The sequence below is a fragment of the Balaenoptera physalus genome (genome assembly GCF_965194825.1).
Source record: "Balaenoptera physalus genome assembly, contig: HAP1_SCAFFOLD_643, whole genome shotgun sequence".
NCBI lineage: Eukaryota > Metazoa > Chordata > Mammalia > Artiodactyla > Balaenopteridae > Balaenoptera > Balaenoptera physalus.
The window spans coordinates 231,831-256,172 of NW_028126109.1; positions in this window are offsets into that span (position 1 = coordinate 231,831).

A 24,342-nucleotide genomic window follows, 5' to 3' on the forward strand; every position below is an offset into this window, starting at 1 on the left:
CAAGTTCCAACATGCCGTGGAAGTCGCACTCATTCCCTAGTCTGAGCTTCACAGAGAAAAACACTAGGCTTCTCCTTCCATCCAGGACCTCCTACCTGAAGTCACCCGGCCTCCAGGAGAAAGACGGCTTGCGATCCTATTGCAACTAAAGCACAGTTTTTCCTGTAGCACTGAGACTTTTGAAGAGGCATGGGCCCAGAGGCTTGGCTAGGGCGTTCTTCGGTGAGGCCGTTCACTAGAAGGAAAACACCCTGCCTCGAGAAGTTGATTCAGGGACACAACCAGTGTGTACTCTGTGTCTCTTTTGACTTGTTAAAAACCACAGAGATGTATGCTGCCTGTGCCCATGGAAATGGGGGCATGATGGTACTAGCCTTGCTTTCCGTTTGGAAACCTCCATTCTTGCTTCCGTGAAGGTCCCTGAAATTCTCTGCTGTTGACAGGCATATGGCCACTGTAGGCATGGGTCTGGGAAGAAAATAGTTTTCTCTGGGTACACACAGAGCCTCATTGGCCGGGGTGGGGCTCTCCTTGCCATGCTCTAGAGCTAAAGGGAATCTCAACGTGAGTCCTTGCCACGAGGAAGGCCCTGAGTATCCCTGCAGAAAGGGAGGCATGCAGCTCTTTCCATGAGCTCTTAGTGGAGGTCTGTTTTATTTTAAAGGAAGTACCCATTTCAGGACTCCTACGCCCTTCGGGTGAGCATCATTTTGGTTCCAAGATCACTGACTCCCTCCACACCCCTGTGGGCCTGCTCAGCCGCATTGAGTCCCATACGTCCCACGGAGGCTCTCTGTGTCTGCAGAGTGTCGCGCAACACACTATACGTTACTTCGGGAGAGCTACATTTCCAGAGCACTCGAACAGCATCAAAACTACATTTCTAGGCAGTCCAACATGCCCTGGAAGTCTTCGACATTGCCCTCGTCAGAGCTGCCCTGAGAAAACACTCTGCTTAGAATTTATCGAGGACCTCGTACCTGAAGTCACTCTATTCAAGGAGAAATACAGCATCTTAACATGCTGTGTCGCTCACAGGGCAAGAATTGTGAGAACTTGCCTCGAGGTAAGGCCATGAAATGCTATGTACAAGCGGAGGCGTGTAGCAGTTTCCATGAGGCCGTAGTCGCATATCTTCAGCATTTTAAAGCCAGTACGGTTTTCAGGCCACCCAGGTCCCTCGCCTGGAAACCCTATTCCCTGCAAGAACACTGAGTACCCTCAGGCTCCCCTTGTCCTTCTAAGCAATATCCAGGCCAGGAGCTTTCCGACTCACAGTGTGTATGTCGAGTGTAGGGCAACACAGTGCACTCTTATTAGGACATCTTGATTTAGCCAGCAATCGCACAGGTTCACGAGCACCGTTCTAGAAACTTCCAACATGCCATGGAAGTCGCACTCATTCCCTACTCTGAGCTGCGCAGAGAAAAACACTAGGCTTCTCCTTCCATCCAGGACCTCCTACCTGAAGTCACCCGGCCTCCAGGAGAAAGACGGTTTGGGATCTTATTGCAACTAAAGCACAGTTTTTCCTGTAGCACTGAGACTTTTGAAGAGGCATGGGCCCAGAGGCTTGGCTAGGGCGTTCTTTGGTGAGGCCGTTCACTAGAAGGAAAACACCCTGCCTCGAGAAGTTGATTCAGGGACACAACCAGTGTGTACTCTGTGTCTCTTTTGACTTGTTAAAAACCACAGAGATGTATGCTGCCTGTGCCCATGGAAATGGGGGCATGATGGTACTAGCCTTGCTTTCCGTTTGGAAACCTCCATTCTTGCTTCCGTGAAGCTCCCTGAAATTCTCTGCTGTTGACAGGCCTCTGGCCACTGTAGGCATGGGTCTGGGAAGAAAATAGTTTTCTCTCGGTACACACAGAGCATCATTGGCCGGGGTGGGGCTCTCCTTGCCATGCTCTAGAGCTAAAGGGAATCTCAACGTGAGTCCTTGCCACGAGGAAGGCCCTGAGTAGCCCTGCAGGAAGGGAGGCATGCAGCTCTTTCCATGAGCTCTTAGTGGAGGTCTGTTTATTTTAAAGGAAGTACCCATTTCAGGACTCCTACGCCCTTCGGGTGAGCATCATTTTGGTTCCAAGATCACTGACTCCCTCCCCACCCCTGTGGGCCTTTTGAGCAGCATTGAGTCCCATACGTCTCACGGAGGCTCTCTGTGTCTGCAGAGTCTCGGGCAACACACTATACGTTACTGCAGGAGAGCTACATTTCCAGAGCACTCGAACAGCATCAGAACTACATTTCTAGGCAGTCCAACATGCCCTGGAAGTCTTCAACATTGCCCTCGTCTGAGCTGCCCTGAGAAAACACTCTGCTTAGAATTTATCGAGGACCTCGTACCTGAAGTCACTCTATTAAAGGAGAAATACAGCATCTTAACATGCTGTGTCGCTCACAGGGCAAGAAACGTGAGAAATTTCCTCGAGGTAAGGCCATGAAATGCTTTGCAGAAGCGGAGGCGTGTAGCAGTTTCCATGAGGCCGTAGTAGCATATCTTCAGCATTTTAAAGCCAGTACGGTTTTCAGGCCACCCAGGTGCCTCGCCTGGTAACCCTATTCCCGGCAAGAACACTGAGTACCCTCAGGCTCCCCTTGTCCTTCTAAGCAATATCCAGGCCAGGAGCTTTCCGACTCACAGTGTGTATGTCGAGTGTAGGGCAACACAGTGAACTCTTATTGGGTCATCTTGATTTAGCCTGCAATCGCACAGGTTCACGAGCAGCTTTCTAGCAACTTCCAACATGCCGTAGAAGTCGCACTCATTCCCTAGTCTGAGCTGCGCAGAGAAAAACACTAGGCTTCTCCTTCCAATCAGGACCCCCTACCTGAATTCACTCTGCCTCCAGGAGAAACACGGCTTGCGTCCCAATTGCAACTAAAGCACAGTTTTTCCTGTAGCCTTGCAGGCTTTTGAAGAGGCATGGTCCCAGAGGCCTGGCTAGGGCATTCCTTGCTGAGTCCGTTCACCAGATGCAGAACACCCTGCCTCGAGAAGTTGATTCAGGGAAGCAACAACTGTGTACTCTGTGTCTCATTTGACTGGTTAAAAACCACAGAGATGTATGCTGCCTGTGCCCATGGAAATGGGGGCATGATGGGACTAGCCTTGCTTTTCATTTGGAAAGCTCCATTCTTGCTTTCGTGAAGCTCCCTGAAATTCTCTGCTGTTGTCAGGCCTCTGGCCACTGTAGGCATGTGTCTGGGAAGAAAATGAGTTTTCTCTGGGTACACACGGAGCTTCATTGGCCGGGGTGGGGCTCTCCTTGCCATGCTCTAGACTAAAGGGAATCTCAACGTGAGTCCTTGCCTCGAGGTAAGGCCCTGAGTAGCCCGGCAAAAAGGGAGGCATGCAGCTCTTTCCATGAGCTCTTAGTGGAGGACTGTTTTATTTAAAGGAATTACCCTTTTCAGGACTCCTACGCCCTTCGGGTGAGCATCATTTTGGTTCCAAGATCCCTGACTCCCTCCACACCCCTGTGGGCCTGCTGAGCAGTACTGAGTCCCATACGTCCCACGGAGGCTCTCTGTGTCTGCAGAGTCTCGGGCAACACACTGTACGTTACTTCAGGAGAGCTACATTTCCAGAGCACTCGAACAGCATCAGAACTACATTTCTAGGCAGTCCAACATGCCCTGGAAGTCTTCGACATTGCCCTCGTCTGAGAAGCCCTGAGAAAACACTCTGCTTACAATTTATCGAGGACCTCGTTCCTGAAGTCACTCTATTCAAGGAGAAATACAGCATCTTAACATGCTGTGTCGCTCACAGGGCAAGAAACGTGAGAACTTGCCTCGAGGTAAGGCCAAGGAATAGTATGCAGAAGCAGAGGCGTGTAGCAGTTTCCATGAGGCCGTAGTCGCTTATCTTCAGCATTTTAAACCCAATACGCTTTTTATGACACCTAGGTGCCTCGCCTGGAAACCCTATTCCCTGCTAGAACACTGCGTACCCTCAGGCTCCCCTGGCCCTTCTAAGCAATATCCAGGCCAGGAGTTTCCGACTCACAGTGTGTATGCCGAGTGTATGGTAACACAGTGCACTCTTATTGGAACATCTTGATTTAGGCAGCAATCGCACAGGTTCACGAGCACCGTTAAGCAAGTTCCAACAGGCCGTGGAAGTGGCTCTCATTCCCTAGTTTGAGCTGTACAGAGAGAAACAGTAAGCTTCTCCTTCCATTTAGGACCTCCTACCTGAAGTCACCCTGCCTCTTGAAGAAAGACGACCTCGTTTCTATTGCAACTAAAGCACAGTTTTTCCTGTAGCACGGCAGGCTTTTGAAGAGGCATGGGCCCAGAGGCCTAGCTAGGGCTTTCCTTGGTGAGGCCGTTCACTAGATGCAGAACACCCTGCCTCGAGAAGTTGATTCAGGGAAGAAACAACTGTGTACTCTGTGTCTCATTTGACTTGTTAAAACCCACAGAGATGTATGCTGCCTGTGCCCATGGAAATGGGGCATGATGGGATTAGCCTTGCTTTCCATTTGGAAAGCTCCATTCTTGCTTTTGTGAAGCTCCCTGAAATTCTCTGCTGTTGACAGGCCTCTGGCCACTGTAGGCATGTGTCTGGGAAGTAAATGAGTTTTCTCTGGCTACACACGGAACTTCATTGGTCGGGGTGGGGCGCACCTTGCCATGCTCTAGAGCTAAAGGGAATCTAAACGTTAGCCCTTGGCTCGATGTAAGAACCTGAGTAGCCCTGCAGAAAGGGAGGCATGCAGCTCTTTCCATTAGCTCTTCGTTGCTCTTCTGGTTTACTTTAAAGAAGTACCCTTTTCAGGACTCCTAGGCCCCTCTGTTGAGCATCATTTTTGTTCCAAGGTCTCTGAGTATCTCCACACCCCTGTAGGCCTGCTGAGCGACAACGAGGCACATTGGTCCTCGGAGGTCCTCTGTGTCTGATGAGTCATGGGCAACACATTGCACTCTTTCTTGTGATATCTTGATTCACAGCACTCGCACAGGTTCAAGAGCAACGTTCAACAAGTTCCAACATGCCGTGGAAGTCGCACTCATTCCCTAGTCTGAGCTGCACAGAGAAAAACACTAGGCTTCTCCTTCCATCCAGGACCTCCTACCTGAAGTCACCCGGCCTCCAGGAGAAAGACGGCTTGCGATCCTATTGCAACTAAAGCACAGTTTTTCCTGTAGCACTGAGACTTTTGAAGAGGCATGGGCCCAGAGGCTTGGCTAGGGCGTTCTTCGGTGAGGCCGTTCACTAGAAGGAAAACACCCTGCCTCGAGAAGTTGATTCAGGGACACAACCAGTGTGTACTCTGTGTCTCTTTTGACTTGTTAAAAACCACAGAGATGTATGCTGCCTGTGCCCATGGAAATGGGGGCATGATGGTACTAGCCTTGCTTTCCGTTTGGAAACCTCCATTCTTGCTTCCGTGAAGGTCCCTGAAATTCTCTGCTGTTGACAGGCATATGGCCACTGTAGGCATGGGTCTGGGAAGAAAATAGTTTTCTCTGGGTACACACAGAGCCTCATTGGCCGGGGTGGGGCTCTCCTTGCCATGCTCTAGAGCTAAAGGGAATCTCAACGTGAGTCCTTGCCACGAGGAAGGCCCTGAGTAGCCCTGCAGAAAGGGAGGCATGCAGCTCTTTCCATGAGCTCTTAGTGGAGGTCTGTTTTATTTTAAAGGAAGTACCCATTTCAGGACTCCTACGCCCTTCGGGTGAGCATCATTTTGGTTCCAAGATCACTGACTCCCTCCACACCCCTGTGGGCCTGCTGAGCAGCATTGAGTCCCATACGTCCCACGGAGGCTCTCTGTGTCTGCAGAGTGTCGCGCAACACACTATACGTTACTTCGGGAGAGCTACATTTCCAGAGCACTCGAACAGCATCAAAACTACATTTCTAGGCAGTCCAACATGCCCTGGAAGTCTTCGACATTGCCCTCGTCAGAGCTGCCCTGAGAAAACACTCTGCTTAGAATTTATCGAGGACCTCGTACCTGAAGTCACTCTATTCAAGGAGAAATACAGCATCTTAACATGCTGTGTCGCTCACAGGGTAAGAATTGTGAGAACTTGCCTCGAGGTAAGGCCATGAAATGCTATGTAGAAGCGGAGGCGTGTAGCAGTTTCCATGAGGCCGTAGTCGCATATCTTCAGCATTTTAAAGCCAGTACGGTTTTCAGGCCACCCAGGTCCCTCGCCTGGAAACCCTATTCCCTGCAAGAACACTGAGTACCCTCAGGCTCCCCTTGTCCTTCTAAGCAATATCCAGGCCAGGAGCTTTCCGACTCACAGTGTGTATGTCGAGTGTAGAGCAACACAGTGCACTCTTATTAGGACATCTTGATTTAGCCAGCAATCGCACAGGTTCACGAGCACCGTTCTAGAAACTTCCAACATGCCATGGAAGTCGCACTCATTCCCTACTCTGAGCTGCGCAGAGAAAAACACTAGGCTTCTCCTTCCATTCAGGACCCCCTACCTGAATTCACCCTGCCTCCAGGAGAAAGACGGCTTGCGTTCCAATTGCAACTAAAGCACAGTTTTTCCTGTAGCACTGCAGGCTTTTGAAGAGGCATGGTCCCAGAGGCCTGGCTAGGGCTTTCCTTGGTGAGTCCGTTCACTAGATGCAGAACACCCTGCCTCGAGAAGTTGATTCAGGGAAGCAACAACTGTGTACTCTGTGTCTCATTTGACTTGTTAAAAACCACAGAGATGTATGCTGCCTGTGCCCATGGAAATGGGGGCATGATGGGACTAGCCTTGCTTTCCATTTGGATAGCTCCATTCTTGCTTTCGTGAAGCTCCATGAAATTCTCTGCTGTTGACAGGCCTCTGGCCACTGTAGGCATGTGTCTGGGAAGTAAAAGAGTTTTCTCTGGCTACACACGGAACTTCATTGGCCGGGATGGGGCGCACCTTTCCATGCTATAGAGCTAAAAGAATCTATACCTGAGCCCTTGGCTCGAGGTAAGGCCCTGAGTAGCCCTGCAGAAAGGGAGGCATGCAGCTCTTTCCATTAGCTCTTAGTCGCTCTTCTGGTTTACTTTAAATGAAGTACCCTTTTCAGTACTCCTAGGCCCCTCGGTTGAGCATCATTTTTGTTCCAAGGTCTCTGAGTATCTCCACACCCCTGTAGGCCTGCTGAGCGACAACGAGGCACATTGGTCCTCGAGGTCCTCTGTGTCTGCTGAGTAATGGGCAACACACTGCACTCTTTCTTGTGATATCTTGATTCACAGCACTCGCACAGGTTAAAGAGCAACGTTCAACAAGTTCCAACATGCCGTGGAAGTCGCACTCATTCCCTAGTCTGAGCTGCACAGAGAAAAACACTACGCTTCTCCTTCCATCCAGGACCTCCTACCTGAAGTCACCCGGCCTCCAGGAGAAAGACGGCTTGCGATCCTATTGCAACTAAAGCACAGTTTTTCCTGTAGCACTGAGACTTTTGAAGAGGCATGGGCCCAGAGGCTTGGCTAGGGCGTTCTTTGGTGAGGCCGTTCACTAGAAGGAAAACACCCTGCCTCGAGAAGTTGATTCAGGGACACAACCAGTGTGTACTCTATGTCTCTTTTGACTTGTTAAAAACCACAGAGATGTATGCTGCCTGTGCCCATGGAAATGGGGGCATGATGGTACTAGCCTTGCTTTCCATTTGGAAACCTTCATTCTTGCTTCCGTGAAGCTCCTTGAAATTCTCTGCTGTTGACAGGCCTCTGGCCACTGTAGGCATGGGTCTGGGAAGAAAATAGTTTTCTCTGGGTACACACAGAGCCTCATTGGCCGGGGTGGGGCTCTCCTTGCCATGCTCTAGAGCTAAAGGGAATCTCAACGTGAGTCCTTGCCACGAGGAAGGCCCTGAGTAGCCCTGCAGAAAGGGAGGCATGCAGCTCTTTCCATGAGCTCTTAGTGGAGGTCAGTTTTATTTTAAAGGAAGTACCCATTTCAGGACTCCTATGCCCTTCGGGTGAGCATCATTTTGGTTCCAAGATCACTGACTCCCTCCACAACCCTGTGGGCCTGCTGAGCAGCATTGAGTCCCATATATCCCACGGAGGCTCTCTGTGTCTGCAGAGTCTCGGGCAACACACTATACGTTACTTCAGGAGAGCTACATTTCCAGAGCACTCGAACAGCATCAAAACTACATTTCTAGGCAGTCCAACATGCCCTGGAAGTCTTCGACATTGCCCTCGTCAGAGCTGCCCTGAGAAAACACTCTGCTTAGAATTTATCGAGGACCTCGTACCTGAAGTCACTCTATTCAAGGAGAAATACAGCATCTTAACATGCTGTGTCTCTCACAGGGCAAGAAACGTGAGAACTTGCCCCGAGGTAAGGCCATGAAATGCTATGCAGAAGCGGAGGCGTGTAGCAGTGTCCATGAGGCCGTAGTCGCATATCTTCAGCATTTTAAAGCCAGTACGGTTTTCAGGCCACCCAGATGCCTCGCCTAGATACCCTATTCCCTGCAAGAACACTGAGTACCCTCAGGCTCCCCTTGTCCTTCTAAGCAATATCCAGGCCAGGGGCTTTCCGACTCACAGTGTGTATGTCGAGTGTAGGGCAACACAGTGCACTCTTATTAGGACATCTTGATTTAGCCAGCAATCGCACAGGTTCACGAGCACCGTTCTAGCAACTTTCAAAATGCCGTGGAAGTCGCACTCATTCCCTAGTCTGAGCTGCGCAGAGAAAAACACTAGGCTTCTCCTTCCAATCAGGACCCCCTACCTGAATTCACCCTGCCTCCAGGAGAAAGACGGCTTGCGTTCCAATTGCAACTAAAGCACAGTTTTTCCTGTAGCACTGCAGGCTTTTGAAGAGGCATGGTCCCAGAGGCCTGGCTAGGGATTTCCTTGGTGTGTCCGTTCACCAGATGCAGAACACCCTGCCTCGAGAAGTTGATTCAGGGAAGCAACAACTGTGTACTCTGTGTCTCCTTTGACTTGTTAAAAACCACAGAGATGTATGCTGCCTGAGCCCATGGAAATGGGGGCATGATGGGATAAGCCTTGCTTTCCATTTGGAAAGCTCCATTCTTGCTTTCGTGAAGCTCCCTGAAATTCTCTGCTGTTGTCAGGCCTCTGGCCACTGTAGGCATGTGTCTGGGAAGTAAATGAGTTTTCTCTGGGTACACACGGAGCTTCATTGGCCGGGGTGGGGCTCTCCTTGCCATGCTCTAGACTAAAGGGAATCTCAACGTGAGTCCTTGCCTCGAGGTAAGGCCCTGAGTTGCCCTGCAAAAAGGGAGGCATGCAGCTCTTTCCATGAGCTCTTAGTGGAGGTCTGTTTTATTTAAAGGAATTACCCTTTTCACTACTCCTACGCCCTTCGGGTGAGCATCATTTTGGTTCCAAGATCCCTGACTCCCTCCACACCCCTGTGGGCCTGCTGAGCAGTACTGAGTCCCATACGTCCCACGGAGGCTCTCTGTGTCTGCAAGGTCTCGGGCAACACACTGTACGTTACTTCAGGAGAGCTACATTTCCAGAGCACTCGAACAGCATTAGAACTACATTTCTAGGCAGTCCAACATGCCCTGGAAGTCTTCGACATTGCCCTCGTCTGAGAAGCCCTGAGTAAACACTCTGCTTAGAATTTATCGAGGACCTCGTTCCTGAAGTCACTCTATTCAAGGAGAAATACAGCATCTTAAAATGCTGTGTCTCTCACAGGGCAAGAAACCTGAGAACTTGCCTCGAGGTAAGGCCATGAAATACTATGCAGAAGCAGAGGCGTGTAGCAGTTTCCATGAGGCCGTAGTCGCTTATCTTCAGCATTTTAAAGCCAGTACGCTTTTCAGGACACCTAGGTGCCTCGCCTGGGAACCATATTCCCTGCACGAACACTGAGTACCCTCAGGCTCCCCTGGCCTTTCTAAGCAATATCCAAGCCAGGAGCTTTCCGACTCACATGTGTATGTCGAGTGTAGGGCAACACAGTGCACTCTTATTGGGACATCCTGATTTAGCCAGCAATCGCACAGGTTCACGAGCAATGTTCTAGCAACTTCCAACATGCCGTGGAAGTCGCACTCATTCCCTAGTCTGAGCTGCACAGAGAAAAACACTAGGCTTCTCCTTCCATCCAGGACCTCCTACCTGAAGTCACCCGGCCTCTAGGAGAAAGACGGTTTGGGATCTTATTGCAACTAAAGCACAGTTTTTCCTGTAGCACTGAGACTTTTGAAGAGGCATGGGCCCAGAGGCTTGGCTAGGGCGTTCTTTCGTGAGGCCGTTCACTAGAAGGAAAACACCCTGCCTCGAGAAGTTGATTCAGGGACACAACCTGTGTGTACTCTGTGTCTCTTTTGACTTGTTAAAAACCACAGAGATGTATGCTGCCTGTGCCCATGGAAATGGGGGCATGATGGTACTAGCCTTGCTTTCCGTTTGGAAACCTCCATTCTTGCTTCCGTGAAGCTCCCTGAAATTCTCTGCTGTTGACAGGCCTCTGGCCACTGTAGGCATGGGTCTGGGAAGAAAATAGTTTTCTCTCGGTACACACAGAGCCTCATTGGCCGGGGTGGGGCTCTCCTTGCCATGCTCTAGAGCTAAAGGGAATCTCAACGTGAGTCCTTGCCACGAGGAAGGCCCTGAGTAGCCCTGCAGGAAGGGAGGCATGCAGCTCTTTCCATGAGCTCTTAGTGGAGGTCTGTTTATTTTAAAGGAAGTACCCATTTCAGGACTCCTACGCCCTTCGGGTGAGCATCATTTTGGTTCCAAGATCACTGACTCCCTCCCCACCCCTGTGGGCCTTTTGAGCAGCATTGAGTCCCATACGTCTCACGGAGGCTCTCTGTGTCTGCAGAGTCTCGGGCAACACACTATACGTTACTTCAGGAGAGCTACATTTCCAGAGCACTCGAACAGCATCAGAACTACATTTCTAGGCAGTCCAACATGCCCTGGAAGTCTTCAACATTGCCCTCGTCTGAGCTGCCCTGAGAAAACACTCTGCTTAGAATTTATCGAGGACCTCGTACCTGAAGTCACTCTATTAAAGGAGAAATACAGCATCTTAACATGCTGTGTCGCTCACAGGGCAAGAAACGTGAGAAATTGCCTCGAGGTAAGGCCATGAAATGCTATGCAGAAGCGGAGGCGTGTAGCAGTTTCCATGAGGCCGTAGTAGCATATCTTCAGCATTTTAAAGCCAGTACGGTTTTCAGGCCACCCAGGTGCCTCGCCTGGTAACCCTATTCCCGGCAAGAACACTGAGTACCCTCAGGCTCCCCTTGTCCTTCTAAGCAATATCCAGGCCAGGAGCTTTCCGACTCACAGTGTGTATGTCGAGTGTAGTGCAACACAGTGCACTCTTATTGGGACATCTTGATTTAGCCTGCAATCGCACAGGTTCACGAGCAGCTTTCTAGCAACTTCCAACATGCCGTAGAAGTCGCACTCATTCCCTAGTCTGAGCTGCGCAGAGAAAAACACTAGGCTTCTCCTTCCAATCAGGACCCCCTACCTGAATTCACCCTGCCTCCAGGAGAAACACGGCTTGCGTTCCAATTGCAACTAAAGCACAGTTTTTCCTGTAGCCTTGCAGGCTTTTGAAGAGGCATGGTCCCAGAGGCCTGGCTAGGGCATTCCTTGCTGAGTCCGTTCACCAGATGCAGAACACCCTGCCTCGAGAAGTTGATTCAGGGAAGCAACAACTGTGTACTCTGTGTCTCATTTGACCTGTTAAAAACCACAGAGATGTATGCTGCCTGTGCCCATGGAAATGGGGGCATGATGGGACTAGCCTTGCTTTTCATTTGGAAAGCTCCATTCTTGCTTTCGTGAAGCTCCCTGAAATTCTCTGCTGTTGACAGGCCCCTGGCCACTGTAGGCATGTGTCTGGGAAGTAAATGAGTTTTCTCTGGCTACACACGGAACTTCATTGGCCGGGGTGGGGCGCACCTTGCCATGCTCTAGAGCTAAAGGGAATCTAAACGTGAGTCCTTGGCTCGAGGTAAGGCCCTGAGTAGCCCTGCAGAAAGGGAGGCAAGCAGCTCTTTCCATTAGCTCTTAGACGCTCTTCTGGTTTACTTTAAATGAAGTACCCTTTTCAGGACTCCTAGGCCCCTCGGTTGAGCATCATTTTTGTTCCAAGGTCTCTGAGTATCTCCACACCCCTGTAGGCCTGCTGAGCGACAACGAGGCACATTGGTCCTCGAGGTCCTCTGTGTCTGCTGAGTCATGGGCAACACACTGCACTCTTTCTTGTGATATCTTGATTCACAGCACTCGCACAGGTTCAAGAGCAACGTTCAACAAGTTCCAACATGCTGTGGAAGTCGCACTCATTCCCTAGTCTGAGCTGCACAGAGAAAATCACTAGGCTTCTCCTTCCATCCAGGACCTCCTACCTGAAGTCACCCGGCCTCCAGGAGAAAGACGGCTTGCGATCCTATTGCAACTAAAGCACAGTTTTTCCTGTAGCACTGAGACTTTTGAAGAGGCATGGGCCCAGAGGCTTGGCTAGGGCGTTCTTTGGTGAGGCCGTTCACTGGAAGGAAAACACCCTGCCTCGAGAAGTTGATTCAGGGACACAACCAGTGTGTACTCTATGTCTCTTTTGACTTGTTAAAAACCACAGAGATGTATGCTGCCTGTGCCCATGGAAATGGGGGCATGATGGTACTAGCCTTGCTTTCCGTTTGGAAACCTCCATTCTTGCTTCCATGAAGCTCCCTGAAAATCTCTGCTGTTGACAGGCCTCTGGCCACTGTAGGCATGGGTCTGGGAAGAAAATAGTTTTCTCTGGGTACACACAGAGCCTCATTGGCCGGGGTGGGGCTCTCCTTGCCATGCTCTAGTCTAAAGGGAATCTCAACGTGAGTCCTTGCCTCGAGGTAAGGCCCTGAGTAGCCCTGCAAAAAGGGAGGCATGCAGCTCTTTCCATGAGCTCTTAGTGGAGGTCTGTTTTATTTAAAGGAATTACCCTTTTCAGGACTCCTACGCCCTTCGGGTGAGCATCATTTTGGTTCCAAGATCCCTGACTCCCTCCACACCCCTGTGGGCCTGCTGAGCAGTACTGAGTCCCATACGTCCCACGGAGGCTCTCTGTGTCTGCAAGGTCTCGGGCAACACACGGTACGTTACTTCAGGAGAGCTACATTTCCAGAGCACTCGAACAGCATCAGAACTACATTTCTAGGCAGTCCAACATGCCCTGGAAGTCTTCGACATTGCCCTCGTCAGAGCTGCCCTGAGAAAACACTCTGCTTAGAATTTATCGAGGACCTCGTACCTGAAGTCACTCTATTCAAGGAGAAATACAGCATCTTAACATGCTGTGTCTCTCACAGGGCAAGAAACGTGAGAACTTGCCGCGAGGTAAGGCCATGAAATGCTATGCAGAAGCGGAGGCGTGTAGCAGTGTCCATGAGGCCGTAGTCGCATATCTTCAGCATTTTAAAGCCAGTACGGTTTTCAGGCCACCCAGATGCCTCGCCTAGATACCCTATTCCCTGCAAGAACACTGAGTACCCTCAGGCTCCCCTTGTCCTTCTAAGCAATATCCAGGCCAGGGGCTTTCCGACTCACAGTGTGTATGTCGAGTGTAGGGCAACACAGTGCACTCTTATTAGGACATCTTGATTTAGCCAGCAATCGCACAGGTTCACGAGCACCGTTCTAGCAACTTTCAAAATGCCGTGGAAGTCGCACTCATTCCCTAGTCTGAGCTGCGCAGAGAAAAACACTAGGCTTCTCCTTCCAATCAGGACCCCCTACCTGAATTCACCCTGCCTCCAGGAGAAAGACGGCTTGCGTTCCAATTGCAACTAAAGCACAGTTTTTCCTGTAGCACTGCAGGCTTTTGAAGAGGCATGGTCCCAGAGGCCAGGCTAGGGATTTCCTTGGTGTGTCCGTTCACCAGATGCAGAACACCCTGCCTCGAGAAGTTGATTCAGGGAAGCAACAACTGTGTACTCTGTGTCTCCTTTGACTTGTTAAAAACCACAGAGATGTATGCTGCCTGAGCCCATGGAAATGGGGGCATGATGGGATAAGCCTTGCTTTCCATTTGGAAAGCTCCATTCTTGCTTTCGTGAAGCTCCCTGAAATTCTCTGCTGTTGTCAGGCCTCTGGCCACTGTAGGCATGTGTCTGGGAAGTAAATGAGTTTTCTCTGGGTACACACGGAGCTTCATTGGCCGGGGTGGGGCTCTCCTTGCCATGCTCTAGACTAAAGGGAATCTCAACGTGAGTCCTTGCCTCGAGGTAAGGCCCTGAGTAGCCCTGCAAAAAGGGAGGCATGCAGCTCTTTCCATGAGCTCTTAGTGGAGGTCTGTTTTATTTAAAGGAATTACCCTTTTCACTACTCCTACGCCCTTCGGGTGAGCATCATTTTGGTTCCAAGATCCCTGACTCCCTCCACACCCCTGTGGGCCTGCTGAGCAGTACTGAGTCCCATACGTCCCACGGAGGCTCTCTGTGTCTGCAAGGTCTCGGGCAACACACTGTACGTTACTTCAGGAGAGCTACATTTCCAGAGCACTCGAACAGCATTAGAACTACATTTCTAGGCAGTCCAACATGCCCTGGAAGACTTCGACATTGCCCTCGTCTGAGAAGCCCTGAGTAAACACTCTGCTTAGAATTTATCGAGGACCTCGTTCCTGAAGTCACTCTATTCAAGGAGAAATACAGCATCTTAAAATGCTGTGTCTCTCACAGGGCAAGAAACCTGAGAACTTGCCTCGAGGTAAGGCCATGAAATACTATGCAGAAGCAGAGGCGTGTAGCAGTTTCCATGAGGCCGTAGTCGCTTATCTTCAGCATTTTAAAGCCAGTACGCTTTTCAGGACACCTAGGTGCCTCGCCTGGGAACCATATTCCCTGCACGAACACTGAGTACCCTCAGGCTCCCCTGGCCTTTCTAAGCAATATCCAAGCCAGGAGCTTTCCGACTCACATGTGTATGTCGAGTGTAGGGCAACACAGTGCACTCTTATTGGGACATCCTGATTTAGCCAGCAATCGCACAGGTTCACGAGCAATGTTCTAGCAACTTCCAACATGCCGTGGAAGTCGCACTCATTCCCTAGTCTGAGCTGCACAGAGAAAAACACTAGGCTTCTCCTTCCATCCAGGACCTCCTACCTGAAGTCACCCGGCCTCTAGGAGAAAGACGGTTTGGGATCTTATTGCAACTAAAGCACAGTTTTTCCTGTAGCACTGAGACCTTTGAAGAGGCATGGGCCCAGAGGCTTGGCTAGGGCGTTCTTTCGTGAGGCCGTTCACTAGAAGGAAAACACCCTGCCTCGAGAAGTTGATTCAGGGACACAACCTGTGTGTACTCTGTGTCTCTTTTGACTTGTTAAAAACCACAGAGATGTATGCTGCCTGTGCCCATGGAAATGGGGGCATGATGGTACTAGCCTTGCTTTCCGTTTGGAAACCTCCATTCTTGCTTCCGTGAAGCTCCCTGAAATTCTCTGCTGTTGACAGGCCTCTGGCCACTGTAGGCATGGGTCTGGGAAGAAAATAGTTTTCTCTCGGTACACACAGAGCCTCATTGGCCGGGGTGGGGCTCTCCTTGCCATGCTCTAGAGCTAAAGGGAATCTCAACGTGAGTCCTTGCCACGAGGAAGGCCCTGAGTAGCCCTGCAGGAAGGGAGGCATGCAGCTCTTTCCATGAGCTCTTAGTGGAGGTCTGTTTATTTTAAAGGAAGTACCCATTTCAGGACTCCTACGCCCTTCGGGTGAGCATCATTTTGGTTCCAAGATCACTGACTCCCTCCCCACCCCTGTGGGCCTTTTGAGCAGCATTGAGTCCCATACGTCTCACGGAGGCTCTCTGTGTCTGCAGAGTCTCGGGCAACACACTATACGTTACTTCAGGAGAGCTACATTTCCAGAGCACTCGAACAGCATCAGAACTACATTTCTAGGCAGTCCAACATGCCCTGGAAGTCTTCAACATTGCCCTCGTCTGAGCTGCCCTGAGAAAACACTCTGCTTAGAATTTATCGAGGACCTCGTACCTGAAGTCACTCTATTAAAGGAGAAATACAGCATCTTAACATGCTGTGTCGCTCACAGGGCAAGAAACGTGAGAAATTGCCTCGAGGTAAGGCCATGAAATGCTATGCAGAAGCGGAGGCGTGTAGCAGTTTCCATGAGGCCGTAGTAGCATATCTTCAGCATTTTAAAGCCAGTACGGTTTTCAGGCCACCCAGGTGCCTCGCCTGGTAACCCTATTCCCGGCAAGAACACTGAGTACCCTCAGGCTCCCCTTGTCCTTCTAAGCAATATCCAGGCCAGGAGCTTTCCGACTCACAGTGTGTATGTCGAGTGTAGTGCAACACAGTGCACTCTTATTGGAACATCTTGATTTAGCCTGCAATCGCACAGGTTCACGAGCAGCTTTCTAGCAACTTCCAACATGCCGTAGAAGTCGCACTCATTCCCTAGTCTGAGCTGCGCAGAGAAAAACACTAGGCTTCTCCTTCCAATCAGGACCCCCTACCTGAATTCACCCTGCCTCCAGGAGAAACACGGCTTGCGTTCCAATTGCAACTAAAGCACAGTTTTTCCTGTAGCCTTGCAGGCTTTTGAAGAGGCATGGTCCCAGAGGCCTGGCTAGGGCATTCCTTGCTGAGTCCGTTCACCAGATGCAGAACACCCTGCCTCGAGAAGTTGATTCAGGGAAGCAACAACTGTGTACTCTGTGTCTCATTTGACCTGTTAAAAACCACAGAGATGTATGCTGCCTGTGCCCATGGAAATGGGGGCATGATGGGACTAGCCTTGCTTTTCATTTGGAAAGCTCCATTCTTGCTTTCGTGAAGCTCCCTGAAATTCTCTGCTGTTGACAGGCCCCTGGCCACTGTAGGCATGTGTCTGGGAAGTAAATGAGTTTTCTCTGGCTACACACGGAACTTCATTGGCCGGGGTGGGGCGCACCTTGCCATGCTCTAGAGCTAAAGGGAATCTAAACGTGAGTCCTTGGCTCGAGGTAAGGCCCTGAGTAGCCCTGCAGAAAGGGAGGCAAGCAGCTCTTTCCATTAGCTCTTAGACGCTCTTCTGGTTTACTTTAAATGAAGTACCCTTTTCAGGACTCCTAGGCCCCTCGGTTGAGCATCATTTTTGTTCCAAGGTCTCTGAGTATCTCCACACCCCTGTAGGCCTGCTGAGCGACAACGAGGCACATTGGTCCTCGAGGTCCTCTGTGTCTGCTGAGTCATGGGCAACACACTGCACTCTTTCTTGTGATATCTTGATTCACAGCACTCGCACAGGTTCAAGAGCAACGTTCAACAAGTTCCAACATGCCGTGGAAGTCGCACTCATTCCCTAGTCTGAGCTGCACAGAGAAAATCACTAGGCTTCTCCTTCCATCCAGGACCTCCTACCTGAAGTCACCCGGCCTCCAGGAGAAAGACGGCTTGCGATCCTATTGCAACTAAAGCACAGTTTTTCCTGTAGCACTGAGACTTTTGAAGAGGCATGGGCCCAGAGGCTTGGCTAGGGCGTTCTTTGGTGAGGCCGTTCACTGGAAGGAAAACACCCTGCCTCGAGAAGTTGATTCAGGGACACAACCAGTGTGTACTCTATGTCTCTTTTGACTTGTTAAAAACCACAGAGATGTATGCTGCCTGTGCCCATGGAAATGGGGGCATGATGGTACTAGCCTTGCTTTCCGTTTGGAAACCTCCATTCTTGCTTCCATGAAGCTCCCTGAAAATCTCTGCTGTTGACAGGCCTCTGGCCACTGTAGGCATGGGTCTGGAAAGAAAATAGTTTTCTCTGGGTACACACAGAGCCTCATTGGCCGGGGTGGGGCTCTCCTTGCCATCCTCTAGTCTAAAGGGAATCTCAACGTGAGTCCTTGCCTCGAGGTAAGGCCCTGAGTAGCCCTGCAAAAAGGGAGGCATGCAGCTCTTTCCATGAGCTCTTAGTGGAGGTCTGTTTTATTTAAAGGAATTACCCTTTTCAGGACTCCTACGCCCTTCGGGTGAGCATCATTTTGGTTCCAAGATCCCTGACTCCCTCCACACCCCTGTGGGCCTGCTGAGCAGTACTGAGTCCCATACGTCCCACGGAGGCTCTCTGTGTCTGCAAGGTCTCGGGCAACACACGGTACGTTACTTCAGGAGAGCTACATTTCCAGAGCACTCGAACAGCATCAGAACTACATTTCTAGGCAGTCCAACATGCCCTGGAAGTCTTAGACATTGCCCTCGTCTGAGAAGCCCTGAGAAAACACTCTGCTTAGAATTTATCGAGGACCTCGTTCCTGAAGTCACTCTATTCAAGGAGAAATACAGCATCTTAAAATGCTGTGTCGCTCACAGGGCAAGAAACGTGAGAACTTGCCTCGAGGTAAGGCCATGAAATGCTATGCAGAAGCGGAGGCGTGTAGCAGTTTCCATGAGGCCGTAGTCGCATATCTTCAGCATTTTAAAGCCAGTACGGTTTTCAGGCCACCCAGGTCCCTCGCCTGGAAACCCTATTCCCTGTAAGAACACTGAGTTCCCTCAGGCTCCCCTTGTCCTTCTAAGCAATATCCAGGCCAGGAGCTTTCCGACTCACAGTGTGTATGTCGAGTATAGGGCAACACAGTGCACTCTTATTAGGACATCTTGATTTAGCCAGCAATCGCACAGGTTCACGAGCACCGTTCTATCAACTTCCAACATGCCGTGGAAGTCGCACTCATTCCCTACTCTGAGCTGCACAGAGAAAAACACTAGGCTTCTCCTACCAATCAGGACACCCTACCTGAATTCACCGTGCCTACAGGAGAAAGACGGCTTGCGTTCCAATTGCAACTAAAGCACAGTTTTTCCTGTAGCACTGCAGGCTTTTGAAGAGGCATGGTCCCAGAGGCCTGGCTAGGGCTTTCCTTGGTGAGTCCGTTCACTAGATGCAGAACACCCTGCCTCGAGAAGTTGATTCTGGGAAGCAACATCTGTGTACTCTGTGTCTCATTTGACTTGTTAAAAACCACAGAGATGTATGCTGCCTGTGCCCATGGAAATGGGGGCATGATGGGACAAGCCTTGCTTTCAATTTGGAAAGCTACATTCTTTCTTTCGTGAAGCTCCCTGAAATTCTCTGCTGTTGTCAGGCCTCTGGCCACTGTAGGCATGTGTCTGGGAAGAAAATGAGTTTTCTCTGGGTACACACTGACCTTCATTGGCCGGGGTGGGGCTCTCCTTGCCATGCTCTAGACTAAAGGGAATCTCAACGTGAATCCTGGCCTCGAAGTAAGGCCCTGAATAGCCCTGCAAAAAGGGAGGCATGCAGCTCTTTCCATGAGCTCTTAGTGGAGGTCTGTTTTATTTAAAGGAATTACCCTTTTCAGGACTCCTACGCCCTTCGGGTGAGCATCATTTTGGTTCCAAGATCCCTGACTCCCTCCACACCCCTGTGGGCCTGCTGAGCAGTACTGAGTCCCATACGTCCCACGGAGGCTCTCTGTGTCTGCAAGGTCTCGGCCAATACACTGTACGTTACTTCAGGAGAGCTACATTTCCAGAGCACGCGAACAGCATCAGAACTACATTTCTAGGCAGTCCAACATGCCCTGGAAGTCTTCGACATTGCCCTCGTCTGAGAAGCCCTGAGAAAACACTCTGCTTAGAATTTATCGAGGACCTCGTTCCTGAAGTCACTCTATTCAAGGAGAAATACAGCATCTTAAAATGCTGTGTGGCTCACAGGGCAAGAACCCTGAGAACTTGCCTCGAGGTAAGGCCATGAAATACTATGCAGAAACAGAGGCGTGTAGCAGTTTCCATGAGGCCGTAGTCGCTAATCTTCAGCATTTTAAAGCCAGTACGCATTTTATGACCCCTAGGTGCCTCGCCTGGAAACCCTATTCCCTGCTAGAACACTGCGTACCCTCAGGCTCCCCTGGCCCTTCTAAGCAATATCCAGGACAGGAGTTTCCGACTCACAGTGTGTATGCCGAGTGTAGGGCAACACAGTGCACTCTTATTGGAATATCTTGATTTAGCCAGCAATCGCACAGGTTCACGAGCACCGTTAAGCAAGTTCCAACAGGCCGTGGAAGTCGCTCTCATTCCCTAGTTTGAGCTGTACAGAGAGAAACAGTAAGCTTCTCCTTCCATTCAGGACCTTCTACCTGAAGTCACCCTGCCTCTTGAAGAAAGACGACCTCGTTTCTATTGCAACTAAAGCACAGTTTTTCCTGTAGCACGGCAGGCTTTTGAAGAGGCACGGGCCCAGAGGCCTAGCTAGGGCTTTCCTTGGTGAGGCCGTTCACTAGATGCCGAACACCCTGCCTCGAGAAGTTATTCAGGGAAGCAACAACTGTGTACTCTGTGTCTCATTTGACCTGTTAAAAACCACAGAGATGTATGCTGCCTGTGCCCATGGAAATGGGGGCATGATGGGACTAACCTTGCTTTCCATTTGGAAAGCTCCATTCTTGCTTTCGTGAAGCTCCCTGAAATTCTCTGCTGTTGACAGGCCTCTGGCCACTGTAGGCATGTGTCTGGGAAGTAAATGAGTTTTCTCTGGCTACACACGGAACTTCGTTGGCCGGGGTGGGGCGCACCTTGCCATGCTCTAGAGCTAAAGGGAATCTAAACGTGAGTCCTTGGCTCGAGGTAAGGCCCTGAGTAGCCCTGCAGAAAGGGAGGCAAGCAGCTCTTTCCATTAGCTCTTAGACGCTCTTCTGGTTTACTTTAAATGAAGTACCATTTTCAGGACTCCTAGGCCCCTCGGTTGAGCATCATTTTTGTTCCAAGGTCTCTGAGTATCTCCACACCCCTGTAGGCCACCTGAGCGACAAAGAGGCACATTGGTCCTCAGAGGTCCTCTGTGTCTGCTGAGTCATGGGAAACACACTGCACTCTTTCTTGTGATATCTTGATTCACAGCACTCGCACAGGTTCAAGAGCAACGTTCAACAAGTTCCAACATGCCGTAGAAGTCGCACTCATTCCCTAGTCTGAGCTGCACAGAGAAAAACACTACGCTTCTCCTTCCATCCAGGACCTCCTACCTGAATTCACCCGGAATCCAGGAGAAGGTCGGCTTGCGTTCCTATTGCAACTAAAGCACAGTTTTTCCTGTAGCACTAAGACTTTTGAAGAGTCATGGGCCCAGAGGCTTGGCTAGGGCGTTCTTTGGTGAGGCCGTTCACTAGAAGGAAAACACCCTGCCACGAGAAGTTGATTCAGGGAAACAACCAGTGTGTACTCTGTGTCTCTTTTGACTTGTTAAAAACCACAGAGATGTATGCTGCCTGTGCCCATGGAAATGGGGGCATGATGGTACTAGCCTTGCTTTCCATTTGGAAACCTCCATTCTTGCTTCCGTGAAGCTCCCTGAAATTCTCTGCTGTTGATAGGCCTCTGACCACTGTAGGCAGGGGTCTGGGAAGAAAATAGATTTCTCTGGGTACACAAAGAGCCTCATTGGCCGGGGTGGGGCTCTCCTTGTCATGCTCTAGAGCTAAAGGGAATCTCAACGTGAGTCCTTGCCACGAGGAAGGCCCTGAGTAGCCCTGCAGAAAGGGAGGCATGCAGCTCTTTCCATGGGCTCTTAGTGGAGGTCAGTTTTATTTTAAAGAAGTACCCATTTCAGGACTCCTACGCCCTTCGGGTGAGCATCATTTTGGTTCCAAGATCACTGACTCCCTCCACACCCCTGTGGGCCTGCTGAGCATCATTGAGTCCCATACGTCCCACGGAGTCTCTCTGTGTCTGCAGAGTCTCGGGCAACACACTATACGTTACTTCAGGAGAGCTACATTTCCAGAGCACTCGAACAGCATCAGAACTACATTTCTAGGCAGTCCAACATGCCCTGGAAGTCTTCGACATTGCCCTCGTCTGAGAAGCCCTGAGAAAACACTCTGCTTAGAATTTATCGAGGACCTCGTTCCTGAAGTCACTCTATTCAAGGAGAAATACAGCATCTTAACATGCTGTGTTGCTCACAGGGCAAGAAACGTGAGAACTTGCCTCGAGGTAAGGCCATGAAATGCTATGCAGAAGCGGAGGCGTGTAGCAGTTTCCATGAGGCCGTAGTCGCATATCTTCAGCATTTTAAAGCCAGTACGGTTTTCAGGCCACCCAGCTCCCTCGCCTGGAAACCCTATTCCCTGCAAGAACACTGAGTACCCTCAGGCTCCCCTTGTCCTTCTAAGCAATATCCAGGCCAGGAGCTTTCCGACTCACAGTGTGTATGTCGAGTGTAGGGCAACACAGTGCACTCTTATTAGGACATCTTGATTTAGCCAGCAATCGCACAGGTTCACGAGCACCGTTCTAGCAACTTCCAACATGCCATGGAAGTCACACTCATTCCCTACTCTGAGCTGCACAGAGAAAAACACTAGGCTTCTCCTTCCATTCAGGACCCCCTACCTGAATTCACCCTGCCTCCAGGAGAAAGACGGCTTGCGTTCCAATTGCAACTAAAGCACAGTTTTTCCTGTAGCACTGCAGGCTTTTGAAGAGGCATGGTCCCAGAGGCCTGGCTAGGGCTTTCCTTGGTGAGGCCGTTCACTAGATGCAGAACACGCTGCCACGAGAAGTTGATTCAGGGAAGCAACATCTGTGTACTCTGTGTCTCATTTGACTTGTTAAAAACCACAGAGATGTATGCTGCCTGTGCCCATGGAAATGGGGTCATGATTGGACAATCCTTGCTTTCCATTTGGAAAGCTACATTCTTGCTTTCGTGAAGCTCCCTGAAATTCTCTGCTGTTGTCAGGCCTCTGGCCACTGTAGGCATGTGTCTGGGAAGAAAATGAGTTTTCTGTGGGTACACACGGATCATCATTGGCCGGGGTGGGGCTCTCCTTGCCATGCTCTAGACTAAAGGGAATCTCAACGTGAATCCTGGCCTCTAAGTAAGGCCCTGAATAGCCCTGCAAAAAGGGAGGCATGCAGCTCTTTCCATGAGCTCTTAGTGGAGGTCTGTTTTATTTAAAGGAATTACCCTTTTCAGGACTCCTACGCCCTTCGGGTGAGCATCATTTTGGTTCCAAGATCCCTGACTCCCTCCACACCCCTGTGGGCCTGCTGAGCAGTACTGAGTCCCATACGTCCCACGGAGGCTCTCTGTGTCTGCAAGGTCTCGGGCAATACACTGTACGTTACTTCAGGAGAGCTACATTTCCAGAGCACGCGAACAGCATCAGAACTACATTTCTAGGCAGTCCAACATGCCCTGGAAGTCTTCAACATTGCCCTCGTCTGAGAAGCCCTGAGAAAACACTCTGCTTAGAATTTATCGAGGACCTCGTTCCTGAAGTCACTCTATTCAAGGAGAAATACAGCATCTTAAAATGCTGTGTGGCTCACAGGGCAAGAAACCTGAGAACTTGCCTCGAGGTAAGGCCATGAAATACTATGCAGAAACAGAGGAGTGTAGCAGTTTCCATGAGGCCATAGTCGCTAATCTTCAGCATTTTAAAGCCAGTACGCATTTTATGACCCCTAGGTGCCTCGCCTGGAAAACCTATTCCCTGCTAGAACACTGCGTACCCTCAGGCTCCCCTGGCCCTTCTAAGCAATATCCAGGCCAGGAGTTTCCGACTCACAGTGTGTATGCCGAGTGTAGGGCAACACAGTGCACTCTTATTGGAACATCTTGATTTAGCCAGCAATCGCACAGGTTCACGAGCACCGTTAAGCAAGTTCCAACAGGCCGTGGAAGTCGCTCTCATTCCCTAGTTTGAGCTGTACAGAGAGAAACAGTAAGCTTCTTCCATTCAGGACCTCCTACCTGAAGTCACCCTGCCTCTTGAAGAAAGACGACCTCGTTTCTATTGCAACTAAAGCACAGTTTTTCCTGTAGCACGGCAGGCTTTTAAAGAGGCACGGGCCCAGAGGCCTAGCTAGGGCTTTCCTTGGTGAGGCCGTTCACTAGATGCAGAACACCCTGCCTCGAGAAGTTGATTCAGGGAAGCAACAACTGTGTACTCTGTGTCTCATTTGACCTGTTAAAAACCACAGAGATGTATGCTGCCTGTGCCCATGGAAATGGGGGCATGATGGGACTAACCTTGCTTTCCATTTGGAAAGCTGCACTCTTGCTTTCGTGAAGCTCCCTGAAATTCTCTGCTGTTGACAGGCCTCTGGCCACTCACTGTAGGCTTGTGTCTGGGAAGTAAATGAGTTTTCTCTGGCTACACATGGAACTTCATTGGCCGGGGTGGGGCGCACCTTGCCATGCTCTAGAGCTAAAGGGAATCTAAACGTTAGCCCTTGGCTCGATGTAAGGCCCTGAGTAGCCCTGCAGAAAGGGAGGCATGCAGCTCTTTCCATTAGCTCTTCGTCGCTCTTCTGGTTTACTTTAAAGGAAGTACCCTTTTCAGGACTCCAAGGCCCCTCTGTTGAGCATCATTTTTATTCCAAGGTCTCTGAGTATCTCCACAC